Source organism: Panthera pardus, unplaced genomic scaffold (assembly GCF_024362965.1).
Source record: "Panthera pardus isolate Hobbes unplaced genomic scaffold, ASM2436296v1 HiC_scaffold_15, whole genome shotgun sequence".
In the NCBI taxonomy this organism is placed as follows: domain Eukaryota; kingdom Metazoa; phylum Chordata; class Mammalia; order Carnivora; family Felidae; genus Panthera; species Panthera pardus.
The window spans coordinates 77825941-77842238 of NW_026526710.1; positions in this window are offsets into that span (position 1 = coordinate 77825941).

Here is a 16298-nt window from a genome sequence, read left to right on the forward strand (position 1 = left end):
GAGATTAAGAATATTAATAGAAATGACTCTAACTCCCTCCAGTTATTACCCTAAACTGAATGTGTTTTAGGTTTGCTACCAGTAATAATATATAGCGCTTTTACTGAAGGTGATGCGCAACAAAATAAGTGACAAGAAGATCTGACTCCAGAAACAAACTCAAATGATGTTTGTCTGTATCCATCTGTGTGTTAGAATGAGGCTATTGTCATTTTTCTTCCAACATATGAGATTACACCTGTCTTATATATTTAGCTTTGTACAATACACCTTAGAGAGAGAAGATCATAGTTTGTTTCCAGAGTCAGAGGAATAGCAAACACTTGTATGTGACATATTATTGGAGAATGGTACCCACTTTATTTGCAGAAGACAAAACTTGATCTGAGGAGAAAATTGCACATGGTGGTTGACAATGGGATCTACGTATCTGAAGGGCCATTACATGCAAAAATGTACCCCCATCCCACCCACCTGACTTAATGTGCCTTTAAGCAAGTCATGTGGTATTGGGTTTTATGAACTCTCTTGGCCTTCAAACTTTTAACATGATGGCATTTGTCGTATTGTTGCCTTGTTACTGAGAAAGCCTAAATCCAAACTTCACTTGTAAGTCCTGGTGACAATGTTTTGGCTCTCTTCTTCAAAATTAGAAGATAGATGATGATTCATCTTGTTGTTTCTTGAATTTATATTTGGCGGAGTTAGAATTTTTCAAACTTTTCAGCATCTTGGCAAATAAATTTGAGATAAAGGACAATTACCGCAAGTTGGCCATGTTTATACCATGAATTATTTACTAGTTTTTATTAGAAATACTTGAATAACACTACCAGAATTTATCACATTCAGAGAAAGGGAATGGGTGCTTATTTAGACATATTTTCACAGCAGGACTCGATGAAATTTTTATGTGAAATAAGTAACACAATTTTTAAAAGTTATTCTTTGTCTTTATTATAATTTTTCTACGAACCTAAGAAAGTTTTATATTAAATATTCTATGCAGCTGAAAGAAATAGCCATAAGATCTGAAAAAGAAATACTAAGATTCCACCCCCACGTTTTTCTAATTCCTCCTTCCCCAATTCCTGTGCACATCTCTCACTTTTAATACTATTTTTAGGGGAAAAGTGATTCTAATTAATTTTCATGTGGACTTACATACTTTGGCAAGTATTCCTGATGATTAAAACTGAGCGCTCTTTCATGTCTCCATGAATATTTAGGTTAAATCAACTTAGTCCAATCATGTTTATGAAATTATCTCCATTACCAAATAAATCTGAGATATGTAGTTGCTTATGTGCAATAATCAGTGTACACAAATAATATAGATGAATTTAAACATAACTCATTTTCAAAACTACATCAAGTAACCAATGCTCATAAAATAGTATTTTTTGCCAAGAACTGTTTGTCTGCTTTACACACAGTAAGTCCCCAAATGATTGTAGATTTGTTATTAGTTCCCTCCTACCTGTGAGAAAACAGAGACACAGAGAAACTCAGACGTGCTCAAGCTGGAAATAGTTGAACTGGGTTCACATTCAGGCTATGAGACTCCACAGGTGCCGTAGAAAATACTTTCTTTCTTTTTTGTTAAAATTTTTAAATGTTTATTTATTTTTGAGAGAGAGAGAGAGAGCAGGAGAGAGACACAGAGAGAGAGAGAAAAAAAAGGAGACACAGAATCTGAAGCAGAATCCAGGCTCTGAGCTGTCAGCACAGAGCTGGACACGGGGCTTGAGCTGACGAACCAAGATCATGACCTGAGCCGAATTTGGATGCTTAACCAACTGAGCCACTCAGGCGCCTCCCCGTCTTTTTTTCAGTTTTCATTTATGGAAAGTACTTTCAATTTACATCTTGTTGAATGACTCTTGTTGAAATTAACAAATATATTTTTGGCTTTGCATTTTATGCACTACATTTTATATGGTTAATACAGTGATTCCTGTGTGTAAAAGTTTTGAATGTTAGAAATTTATAAAGATTGACCTCCAAGTTTTAACTAAGGTGTTTTTCCATTGCAAATATGAACACCATTTACTAACCTAAATCATTTCAGTATCCATAATATAGTAAGGTATGAAGAATGTTCTCATAGAAGTAATTCACAATATTTTCATTTATTTTCATACCACGCTTTTGATAAACTTCAAACTTCAAATTGAAATCCCAGCTTAAATATGAATAGCCACCATTTCTACTGTAAAAACTGGGTACCACTTTTGGATGGTTTCCAAGGGCAAGCCAGTATCAAATGCTTTCAGTCATGTGGACAATAGTAATACTTAATAAAATACACAAAGAATGTTCAAATCTCAGTGAGATAAATTTATATAGTCTTGATATTAAAATGACTAAATCTAAAGTATTAGGTTAAAGGGGATAACCTTGTAGTTAACGAATTTATTCATTTACCCACATCTGTTCAGCACCTATTTTAAAGCTCACGTCAAAACAATGGGAAAGGGAAGGAAAAATAAAAACAGAGAGGGAGGCAAACCATAGGAGACTCTAAATACAGAGAACAAACTGAGGGTTGCTGGAGGGGAGGCAGGTGTGAGAATCGGCAAATGGGTGATGAGTATTAAGGAGGGCACTTGTTGGGATGAGCACTGGGTTTACATATAAATGATGAATCACTAAATTCTACTCCTGAAACCATTATTACACTATATATTCACTAACTTGGATTCAAATAAAATTAAAAAAAAAATAGGTGAATAAAGCTCACATCATGTTATCCATGATGATGGACCATCTGTGGAGTATCTAAATTATCCATTGATTCCTCAGTCTCTTTTTAATCTCTGTTTAATTAAAAGTCAACTCTATTATTAAGCTGCTCAGAAATCAACTACCTCTCACCCTGCCCTTTTACCACCTTCATTTGCGGAATTTGACTTATTTACCTCTTCTACCTCTTTTAACTGTTGTCTACCAATTTTATGGTCACTGTATCCCGTTTTTCACTGCATCTCTCTTTCTTTTTTTTTTTTTTTTATTTTTTATTTTTAACATTTTTTATTTATTTTTGGGACAGAGAGAGACAAAGCATGAACGGGGGAGGGAGAGAGAGAGGGAGACACAGAATCGGAAACAGGCTCCAGGCTCCGAGCCATCAGCCCAGAGCCTGACGCGGGGCTTGAACTCACGGACCGCGAGATCGTGACCTGGCTGAAGTCGGACGCTTAACCGACTGCGCCACCCAGGCGCCCCTGCATCTCTCTTTCTACCTAAATCTTACTACATTGTGGATGTCTACAGTCTTAACACAGATGATTCATACTCTCCACTTTACCCACCCGCTCTCAGGATCATACCCTGAAGCCTGTCACAATAAGTGATCATCTCCCATGTAAAAAAAAGAAAATTTAGAGATCTCATTTTCTGAACACCACCATAAAGCTGCCCTGTGATGAAAACTATCAGCTCCTCCCTAAGAGGTTCTCAAACTAACTCATCTCTAAGCCTCTCCCTACAAAAATGCAGCAATACTCTATAGCCGAAATGATAGTTCTAAAAACTTAATATGATTAGAAAGTATATATATACTATGCATATATCGCACATAATAAATATTTAACAAATGTTATTGCTGGCACTATTTTAAGGAGTTAGATGTTATTTGAAATGCAAAGGCAGATATGAAATAATAGTTTACGTAGCGGTGGGATATAATGTAATGAACATTTTAGAACGATGACTCTGCCAGCTGAGCAAATTTGAAGAAGACAAATTCTATATTAGAAATGTGTAGAGACTCATTAAGAATCATTGCAATAGTCCAGGTAAGAAAGAACAATGGCTGGTAACAAGAGGATAATGATAAATGTGGAGATAAGTGAATATATTTGAGATCTACTTAAGAAGTAGAATCAACAGGGGCACGTGGGTGGCTCAGTCGGGTGAGCGCCAGACTTCAGCTCAGGTCATGATCTCGCAGCCCGTGAGTCCAAGCCCCTCATGGAGCTCTGTGCTGACACCTCAGAGCCTGGGCCCGCTTTGGATTCTGTGTCTCCCTCTCTCTCTGCCCCTTTCCTGTTGTCTCTCTCTCTCTCAAAAATAAAAATAAATAAACATTAGAAAATAAAGATGCAGAATCAATAGAACTTGATGATGGGCCATGTGTGGATGAGTAAGAAATGGGGAAGATTCTATGCACAACTGGCAGGTCACCCTCAACATCCCCCGACACTCCCTGAATTAGGAAAGAACTCACTGACAGCACATTTCATGTTTGAGGTTTTGCCAATGAGAAACTTGGAAAGGGAGGAAAGCAAAGACAACTTTGATGGCAAAAGAGAATTAAAACTCATATTCTCCTGGTCTCAGGCATCAACCAGGGCTCTGGCAGGCATAATTTGTGAAGCTCTTCTGGCATTCCCCTAAAAATGTCCCTGTATGCTGCTATAGGCAATGACAATTATTGTGACAAATTTCCTTGTGTTTCGCAAATTACTGATTTTTCTAAAAACAAAGACTGAAATTGAAAGGTAGGAATGTTTTTCCAGGCCTTGACCTCTCCAGCACTCCAAAGGAATTTTAAAAATGAAATTCCTTGGAGTGCCTGGGTGGCTCAGTCAGTTAAGCGACCGAGTCTTGGTTTAGGCTCAAGTCATGACCTCACAGCTTGTGAGATCGATGAAGCCCCGAGTCTGTGCTGACAGAGTGGAGCCAGCTTGGGACTCTCTCTCTCTCACTCTCTCTCACTCTCTCTCTCTGTCCCTCCCCTGTGCACTCACTCTCTCTCTCTCCCTCTCAATAAATGAAGAAACATTAAAAAAATAAAAATGAAATTCCTTGTATGAAATATCCATCTGCAGAAAAGAGTGGTTTCTATTTTTTTTCCTGACTCTGGCTAAACTCAGCTCCAAATCAGAAATTGGCTGAACTTCCCCCCAGACTGCATTATTTCCGTTCTAACTCTACGGATAAGAAGTATTTGTGCGAGGGGCTCCTGGGTGGCTCAGTCAGTTGAGCGTCGACTTTGGCTCAGGTCACGATCTCTCAGTTGACCAGTTCCAGCCCCGCGTCGGGCTCTGTGCTGACAGCTCGGAGCCTGGAGCCTGCTTCAGATTCTGTGTCTCCCTCTCTCTCTGCCTCTCCCCTGCTCATGCTCTGTCCCTCTCTGTCTCAACAAAATAAAGATAAACGATAAAAAAAAAATTTTTAGGGTAGTTGTGTGAGAGCTGGAACCAAAAAGCTTAAACAAAAGCAATTGCTCCCATAGTAGTGGGCAGACTCGTGGGCTTCCAAGGAGGTAATATTCTGCACCTCCTCCAGCTTTTATTATTTTTTACCACAAAGTTTCTGTCCAGTGATCATTGGCATTTTCCTGCTAGTTTGATGATTGTGTTGTTTGTTTGTTTGTTTGTTTTGATTTCCTGAAAACTAAAAGGAAACGACCTAGGAAAGGTTCTCCTAGACTGTTACAAATCAACTCTTCCAGTAATTATCAGGCATTTAATTCCTCCAGTGACCTTTTCTCTCTTTGGCTTACCCTGAATGTTGTAAACTTCAATAGACTCATCACCCAGTCCTGTAAATTATATTTAACAGTTACAAGATTAGGGCATAGAGTCAGAGAATAATCATCCAGATACTAACAACAAAAATAACCACACCTTGACAGTGCTTCCAATGGTATTCTTAAGGATCCCTCTGAATGATATGGGCTCGACGATATTGTTTTTAGAAGAGGTTTGCACGTTAAGGAGAGTATCGGACTGTATTGTTCATCAGTTGAGACCCTAACGTGCTATACTAATGATGTTTCATAGATTGCCATTGAACTCTAAACTCTCCAAATGTTTGTCCAACACTTTGATCAAAAAGTAGGAGATATTTTATCATATTATCAGATGCCATAAAGCTGAGAGATTGAAAGAATATATTGTATACTGTTAATAATTCTCTTTGCCTTGTGATGTTTGCCAGTTTACTACTCAAGTTTATTTTGACACCTGTCAGATCCAAAACTTTAATTTATAAGAAGTCCCGGGAGATCTTTCACCTGCTTGGCACTCTTTCTTATGTTTGACATAAGACTATATCAAAATAATATTGGTGTAAATTCATGCAATATAAATGCAAGAGAGCATTCAGGCTGCAGCAGTTCATTTAATTCTTATTAACTTGAAATAGGAGGCATCTATGACCCAAAAAGAGCAATCATCTCTGTCAGCCCAGTTTTAACCATTCTGCTTTTTGAATAAGTGAATTTTGTAAGAATAATTTATACCTATCCTAAGAGCTTAATTTATGATTTCACTGGTGACCTATTAAGCACTGAGCTCTGTACTCTGCCCTGTGATTATTAAAGAGATAAGTTTTTGGTGTGATAAATTAGGATCAATTCAGGAAGGAGTAACAGATATGAGTAAAAAAATCGAAGTGAACTAGAAATAAAAAGATAAGTAACGACTATATCTTCCTATGTCCTGTGAAGTGTCACAATGGGACTTTGCAAATGAAGTGACTTGAATTTAATCCCCGTTCTAAATGTACTCTCTATGCATTTACAAGTTTCTCCAAAAGTGAATGTGGATGGAAACAGTGCTTTAAAACCATTTCAGAATATGCTCCACTGGTGTTAATTCTGAAATGAAGAAGGCTGATTCGCACCGGACTATGTTTCAAAATAAAATTGCCCATAAATATACAGTTCTATCCTGACAAATTCCTGTTTTACAAAAGTTTCCATAATTCTTTAGTAAAGCATTAAACTCACTTCACTGTTAAATTATAAAAGAACAAAATGATCTACAGGCTTTTGCTTTAAAGAAATGACAGGGATGGCCACTACTTAAAGAAGATCACTATCTTACGGGAAGCACTGTATATGATAATCACTCTACCAAAAGTGTCCATTCAAAAGAATGGCCGCATTGGGAGAAATTATCAATGAAATGTGGAGTTGGATGTGAAATCTAGGTTATTTCAAAGTCATACAATCGCCTCCGAACCAAGTCAAGTTAAAGCAAATCTGACCAATGAGTACTATAGCAGTATCTGTCTCCATTAAGGGATGAACATACCAGAGAACCCACAATGAAAGAGTAATTGCTGATCAATAAATAGATCAGATAGTGCATCAATTCCCTTGAATATATCCAGTGGCAAGTTTAGATAATATTTACCTGTATATCAAAAGACGGAATGTTTTTGCTAGTTGTCAAATTATAACAAATCTTAAGTATCGAGTATCTTATCATTCACAATAGATTTTCAGACACGTTTTCTTATTTGATCTTAAAATAGCCAAGTATGTAAAGCAGGCATGTTTAATGAATTCCTACAAAGAACTGTAACAGACACAGGGAAGCTATGACAATCTAATTTGTTTTCCTCGATTCTGTCCTCCTCTCTCAGATAGACTATATTTGATTTTGCACACGAATAAGCTGAAGCAGAAAATTTAAATTGCCTGTTCATATGTGACAGAGCTCATACTAGAACCTGTTCTCCCATCATAATCCAGGAAAGTTCCACACTGTTTAATTCTTAGGACACTGAAAAGAAATCACGATTTAAAGCACTACAGTATTAACACATAGAGGTAAGCCTATTGCGTTGCCAAAGACTATCTGAGAACAAATGTTGGCAAACCATGGCCTGTGGGCCACCTGCCCGATTTCACAAATACTGTAATGTTTTTTTTTAGGACATAGCCACATCCACTAATTTCTGTGTTGTCTATGGCTGGTTTGTACCACGAAAGGAAATGTTGAAAAGTAACACTAGAGACCATCTGTACAGGGCACCTGTGACATTGACCATCTGGTCCTTTCAGGAAAGACTTGCTGACCACTGCCTGGAATCCACGAGAGCTGCCAGCAATTTCAAATTACAACACAATAGTAGTAAAAAGCAGCAGCTCACAATCCGGAAGGATTTCAAAACCCGGAGCTTCTCCCTGAGGAGTAAATGGCTTAAACTCCACACGGGGCACCCCAACTTTTAAGTTCCACACCTGAGAGATGAGCCGCCAAAACATAAGCTTTGAAAGCCACCACAAGACCCACAAATAACAGTGAACTGAGAAACCTCTCTTAAAGGGCCTAAACGCCCCCGGGCCAAGCCTGAAGGAGCCCTTTGAACACTCCCAGACTTTCCGTGAAAGAAGCTCATTTGCTAACCTTAAAGCCATGGCTTGAGGGTCAGGGCCTGTCGATGTGCTCCTGAGAGGGAGGCTGGTGGGAACCACCATTTCTTCGTCTTCTTTCCAGCCAGTACCAACTTGATGCATCCCGGCTGCCTTGCCAACAACTTGGGGGAAAAAAAATTCTGGCACAAGCAACAAAGGGTCAAGAATTTGGACGATGTCACCCTTATTGTGACAATCACGGCAACAAAAGTGAAGCCAACTACAAGTCCTTGACTTCTCTTATCAGAGAGCTGCACCGCAGGGAATCTTGCAAGCTGACTGCCCCCACGGAAATCTGCAGACAGGTGAACCCAGTCAGTCACAGCTCCTTCTGCTTGCCTGGAGGGCTTACAAGGTAATTGGAAGAATTGCTGGAGATCCTGTGGGCCAGCAGGAGAGCCTAAAAATCCTGGGAGTTGCATTGTTTTGGAGATTTCCTCTCTGGGTCCCAGGATAAAGAGCCAAACAACAGAAAAGGAAAGGGAAAGGGGAGGAAAGAATAAAGAATGGAAGGAAAGGAAGAAAGCTTTCCTGTATTTCTTTTTTTTTTTTTAATGTTTATTTATTTTGAGAAAGAAAGAGAGTGGGAGTGTGTGCACGTGAGCAGGGGCAGGGGCAGAGAGAGAGGGAGAGAGAGGACCCCAAGCAGGCTCCCTGTTGTCAGCACAGAGCCCAAAGCGGGGCTCAAACTCAACCTTACGGAACCCTGAGATCATGACCTGGGCCGAAATCAGGAGTAGGATGCTTAACCGACTGAAAGACCCAGACCCCTTTTGTATTTCTGGCCGTGGGACATATGAAGCTATAGCCAGAATGTTCTTCATGGCCCTGTGGAGCGGCCTATCACCATGTCTGCTTTCCAGGGGAGACCTTACCAGAAACACACCTACCTGGAGACAAGGGCATTGTCACTCTAACTCTCGCTAGATTTCTATCTCACCCGAGGGAGACAGAGCTGAGAAATCGTTGCGAAGGTCACAGCACAGGGACACAAGCCATAAAAAGAGATTAATCATACACTGAAATGTAATCCTAACAGTATAGAATGCATCCTCTCCTTCACACCTTATCACCACATCATCAAAGCTCCAGAAAATGAAAGTGGGTTACAGATGAAATAATCACAAGGCATTGGCTTTATGTAAGGAGACCCAAAGGACACTAGAGGAATTTGAAACAAATGGAAAACAACTATTAACACGATAAATATTATTCAAATATGTCAGTAATCACTTTCACATGTATGATATAATCATTAGAAACAAAAGGTAAGAGTGGATATAAAAAAAAAAAAACCCACCACATGTTATATATAAGAAACCCACTTTATTTTTTTAAATGTTTACTTATTTTTGAGAGAGAGAGAGAGAGAGAGGGACAGAAAGAGACGGGGACAGAGCATCCGAAGCAGGCTCTGTGTAGACAGCAGAGAGTTCAATGCAGGGCTCAAACTCACAAACTGGGAGACCATGACTTGATCCAAATTTGGACACTTAACTGACTGAGCCACCCAAGTGCCCCAAGAAACCTACTTTAAGTGTAAAGACTCAAATAAGTTAAAAGTAAAGGGATGGCAAGGTGTACCATGTTAATATTAATAACAAAATCTCTTTAATCAGTATATAAATTTCAGAAAAAGTGGACTTTAGAAGACGGAAAAGCACCAGGTGTGAAGAGGGAGATATAGACAGATTCCTCCATATCTTTAGATAGATAGTGATATATAGATCTGTACACTTATCTGTATATCTCTATATGAATAATTATATGCTTATATATCTATATCTATAGAGAAGATTGATAGAGATAAATAAGTCAATTCTCCATGAAAATATAATTTTGCATGTGTGTGCCTCTAACAAAAAAACACAAACCTAGGAAGGGAAAATACTTACAGAAGTTAAAGAATAAATAGTCAAGTCCATTATTTACTTTGAGACTTCAACACCCTCTTTCAGTAATTGACGGTTCAGGCAGCATTAAATCAGAAGTGATATAGTTGGCCTGACCAGCCTTATCATTCAATCAAATTGACATTTATAGACTATGCCATCCAACAGCAGCAGAATACATATTCTTCTCAAACTCCCATGGAACATTCATTAAGATGGCAACAATCTTGATGATCAAAACACCTTGGCAACCTTTAAGGATAGAAATCCTACAAAGTGTATTTTGTTACCAAATGGAATTAAAAGAGAAGTCTATATGAAAGATACCTGGAAAATTCCCATATATTTGAAGAACATAGTACACACTTCTAAATAATATATGGAACAAAGAATAAACCTCAAAAAAATATTTTTTCAAATTTACTTTAATGTTTATTCATTTTTCAGAGGCAGAGACCGAGCGCAAGTGGGGGTAGGGCACTGAGAGAGGGAGACACAGAATCTGAAGCAGGATCCAGGTTCTGAGCTGTCAGCACAGAGCCCCATGCAGGGCTCGAACTCATGAACCGTGAGATCATGACCGGAGCCAAAGTTGGACGCCTAACCTACTGAGCCACCCAGGTGCCCCGTAAATCTCAAAAAAATCTTAAAAATTAACAGAAGTGAATTAAAGATACCATTTCAATGAAATTTAAATTTAAATGTTATGAAAAATGACATAAAATCAATAATCCAAGTTTCCACCTTAGAAAATTAGACAAAGAACAATTTAAGACAAAAGCAAGCAAAGCATAAAATCAGTTAAAAAAAGATCAATGGAATTGAAAAAAAAAAAAACACATAAAAACAATAGGCAAAATCAGTAAGACCATAGGTAATTTCTTTCTTTTTCTTCCCCCTCCTCCCCCTCCTCCCCCTTCCCCCTCTCCCGCTCCCTCCTCCTCCCCCTCCTCCTCCCCTTCTTCTTCTTCTTCTTCTTCTTCTTCTTCTTCTTCTCCTTCTCCTTCTTCTCCTTCTTCTTCTCCTTGAGAAAGAGAGAGAGAGAGAGAGAGTGTGATTGCAGGAGAGGGGCAGAGAGAGAGACAGTATCCCAAGGAGGCTCCATGCTCAGCACGGAGCTCATGGACAGGATAGATTCCATGACCTGGGAACATGACCTGAGCTGAAATCAAGAATTAGACCCCCAACTGACTGAGCCACCCAGGCATCCCAAAAGAAAGGTGATTTCTTGAAAGAATCAATACAACTAACACATGTCTGCAGGACAACCAAGGGGGTAAAAAGTGGGGACACATATTATAAATATTAGAAATAAAAGAGGGGTTATCAGTCTTAATTCATGAACATTAAGGATAATAAGTGAAAACTGTAAAAACCTCTGACCACAGATTTGATAAATTAGATAAAACAGACCAATTCATTGAGACACAAACTACCAAACTCACACAAGAAAAAGTAGATACTCTGTGTAGGTCTTTATCTGTTAAAGAAATTGAATCACTAATAACATTATAAAAAGGAAAACAACAAGCCCAAACTATTTCATTTGTGAATTTTATCAAATATTTAATAAAGAATGATGCCATTTCTCTACTTTCTCTTCAACAAAAAGTAGAAGTGAAAGGAACTCTTTTTTTTAAGTAATCTCTATACCCAACATGGGGCTCAAACTCATAACCCCAAGAGCAAGAGGCACATGCTCTACCAACTGGTACAGCCAGGCACCCTAAAAGGAACTCTTCTTAACTCATTCTATGCTCATTCTATGCGGCTAATGGGCATGGTATTGTCATAGATGGATGGAACTGAAAAGAGAGCCCAGGGGAAAGAAATACACGTATGCTCACTTGATGTTTGAGAAAGGAGCAAAGAGAATTCAGTGGAGAAAGGATAGTCTTCTCAGCAAGTGGTGTTGGAACAATTAGATGTACACATGGAAAAAAATAAACCTAGACAAAGACATCATATCTTTCCCAAAATTTATTCCAAAATGGATCATGAATATAAATATGAAATACAAAACTACAAAAATCTTAGAGGAGGACGTTGCAGAAATCTATGTGACCTTGGATTGTTTCATCAATTTTTGATGCAACATCAAAAGCAAGATCCATGAAAAAAAATTGATCAGATATACTTTATTAAGATAAAATCTTCCACTCTGCAAAAGACAGTGTAAAGGAAATAAGATGACAAGCCACAGACTGAGATAAAATGTTTGAAAAACATATCTGAAAAATATATTTTATCCAAAATACAGAAAGAGCTCTTTTTTCTGTATTTTACCCAAAATACAGAAGATAGAATGCTTAAAACTCAACAAAACAACCTAATTAAAATATGGGCAAATGATCTGAACAGACTTCTCACAAAAGGAGATGTACAGTTGGCAAATAAGAATATGAAAAGATGCTCATCATAATTTATAATTAGGGAAATGCGAATGATGAGAGACAACTGCAAACCTATTTGAATGGCTAAAATCCAAAAGTTCCTGATACCAAATGCTCGTGAAGGGGAAGAGCAGCAGGAACTTTCCTTCACTGTTGGTGGAGATTCAAAACGGTACGGCCATTTGCGAACACAGTTTGGTATTTTTTAGTGAACTAAACATAGTCTTACCATATGATCAGGCAGTCATGCTCCTAGGTTTTTACACAACCCATCTGAACATTTATGTCCACACAAAAACCTGTATGGGAATGTTTATATGAGCTTTATTCATGATAGTAAGAAAGGAAGGCAGCCAACAAGTGCCACTACAGGTGAATGGGCAAACTGTGGTACCTCCATAAAATACTATTCAGCAATAAAATAAATCAGCTATCAAAGCACAAAAGGATACGAGGTACCATAAAAGAACACTGCTATGTGAAAAGAGCCAGTCTAAAGGACTATCTGTTGTATGATTCAAATTATAAGGTATTCTAGAGAAGGGAAAACTATAGAGAAAGTAAATGACCAACAGCCTCCGGATTTGGGGGGAAAGGGAAGGACGGTTAAATAGGAAAACCACAGGGACATTTTTAGGGCAAGGAAACTATTCTGTGTGATGATGTGATTGAGGTTATAAAACACTACACTTTTGTCAAAACCCACTGACTGTATAGCATAGAATTAACTTTAATATATGTAAATAAAAATATTTAGGATGTTGGGGGCATCTCAGAATTGAATACAGCATGTGACAGGAAATACAAGTGTACGATATAACTATGTAAATCCATGAAACAACCTCACTGAAAGATGCAGGGGTGGGGGAGGTGCTGAGCCAAGTAACTATGGAAATAACTGGAGTCTGTAAAACTAAAGGTAAAAGAAGTTATACAGAAGGCCTATAATCTAGGTGATAACCCTTTTGTCCCAAAGGGGAAACTGGCTCACAATCTTAACATTGCTGTAAATGTGTATTAGAATTGAATATTCAAGTAAATAAATGACAGATATAAGAAGCCAGTTTTCTTATTGTTGGAGCACAGTTTCGATACAATAAGCAAGTGCGGAAGGCTAGAATGATATATGAGCTAGTGGCTTAGTGTTGGAAACATGAGCATAAACTCATATTTTGCTTAATGCAAATGCAAATATTAATGTATGGAAATATGATTAAGATATATGTATATGCAAATACATGCATATATTTCCTTGCTCTGTTAGCTGAAAAAGCCTAATAGGAAAGCAACAATATCCCAATAGCAATAACAATACCTATTGCCCAAATCTTGGTTTCTAATACCATTCTCCAATAAAATTTACCATATCTCTTTGGAGAAACGGCTACTCCTGGGAGTAGAGGAAGGAATATGCAAGATAAGCCTAGAGCATCTTGTAGTGCTAAAAAGTGAGGAAGTGCTACACACACACATACACACACATACACAGGACTATGTCCTAAGGACACAAAAGCCAAAGATAAGAACTCCCAATGGCCAGAGCTGGAAACATTTGAGCCGCAAAATAAAGTACTATGGTATTATAACCCAAAATATAACATAGATATCTATGAGTCTATACTGATATAAATAAACCAATCATTAATAAGTAAATATGTTGTGAGAATAGACACATATCCCATAAAAGTTACCTTAAAAATTAGGCACTTACTCTGTCCTCAATGAGGGGAAGGATAATTTTCCATGTCCTAGGTGTGGGCTACAGGTAGGTACATCCTTCCAAAAAATATAGTATGGAAAGGGAAGAAAAAAGAATAACTTTGGAGATAACTGACAAACACTACCTCAAACAGGTACTCAAGGTCAACATCAGCAGTAATAAACCATGCTGATAGTATGCACCCTTGTTTTAACATATAATGAAAATAGCAGTTTACGTCAGTGCAATTCCTCCCCCAAACCAATGACCCCAGTAGGAAAGCACCAGTAAAAATCAAAATAGAGGGGCATTCTATGAAATACCCAACCAGAGCTACTCAAACCTGTCAAGGTCATCAAAAACAATGAAAGCCTGAGACACTGTCATAGCTAAGAGGAGCCGAAGGAGCATGAAAACAAAGTAACGTGGTAGGTATCTTGCATGGGACCCTGGAACAAGAGACATCAGGTAAAGTTTAAGGAGAGTTGAATAAATTATGAATTTTAGTAATGATGTATCATTGTTGGTTCATTAATTATATTAAATGTAAAGTGTTAATACTAGGGGGAACTGCACATGCTTATGGGAAGACTATACTGTTTTCACGACTTTTCAGTCAATCTAAAATTGTTTTTTTAATGTAAGTATATTCAAAATGTTCTTGAAAACAGATATTTGTAGCCAGAGTTGCCTCATAAATCAAACGCTACATAACACTGACTGAAAAATAAATGGTGCCTCTAGAGTTGTGCAATATGGCGCTCTCTTTCTACAGTGGGATTATGATCTCTAAAGGGATTATGCAAAAGGTGTTTGTTTTGCACCATGACTTTGGTATTCACTACTTGTGTGTTTGGTGCAGCCCTAGTTTTGCGGTAACTCTTGAGTCCCTACCAATTGAGCAAGGTATCACAAGAAAATTCTAATATCCAAAGAAATTCCACTGGGTTGGAGGTAAATGTGTGAGAGGTACAGTATGGTATCTGCAGAGATCATGTGAATGACCATATCCTTATCAATCTTCTTCAAACCAAGCTCAAATATCACCTTCTTGTGAAGCAAAGTGGTCCCTCACTACATTCCTCTGCCATATCCCCTACCGCCATAATGAGCCAGTGAGTGGTTCCCTTCACCATGTTCCAAATCCACTTTAGACTTCCCTCCAATAGCATCTGGACTGATAATTGTATTGCTGTGCACCTACCTTCTTTCATTTAGAATATGTTTTTGGTGTTAAGAGACTTGGTGTTATTCTCCTTGATTTTCTCAGCATCCGCTAAAGTGCTTGCCCTATGACGGGTACGCAATAAATATGTACTGCTTGGGATTAAAAATGGAAGTTGAATAAGTGAGAGGGCTCCTCCTAGGAGGAGAATATATCAGAATAGATTCTCACTATCTTATGCTGTGGCTTCAGCACCCAACTATGTATGTAACATTATTTTACAGTGCCCAGCTCTGTGTAGTACTTAGGCTAAGTGTGTGTGTGTGTGTGTGTGTGTGTGTGTGTACATTTATGTTACTTAGTGTACAGAACCAAATCATCCTAAAAATGAAATGATATAGGGGTCACCTAGATATCACATTTTAAAGATATTTAATGGTATTCTTCAAAAGGACCTTTGGTGAAAATAATTGCTTAAGTAGTAAAATACCTTTTAAAATTTGCATTTTCACCTCTTGATATTTTTAGTGGTTGAGGGACACTTTAGGGACATATTGACTTACAGGTGGTTGAACAGTGGTTTAACTGTCTGAGATTTAACTTTTGAAAAAAATTAACAATGCTATTATATTTCCAAAGGATATCTACTAAATACTTGAGTATTCCAAACCAATATCCCTTGACTCTTCTATTATTAATGAAAGCAGTGTAGGTATGTTATTTAAAAATTCATTATTATTCTGATCTTTTCTCATCTGGGGCAATGTCTTAAGGCAAAGGCTAATTATAAAAGCCACATCTCAGATCATTTCTACTTGAATTAAAGAACTGCCTGGAAAAAGAGAAGCCTTTGCAATTGCTTTATAAAGGTGATGATGTTGTTGAGATCCCAAGTCTCTCCGTGGGACTGTTGCCATGTTTAACATATTTAATACATTTAAGCATCCTACCTATCAGAAAAGCAATTAGAGGCCATAATGGAATACTCTGA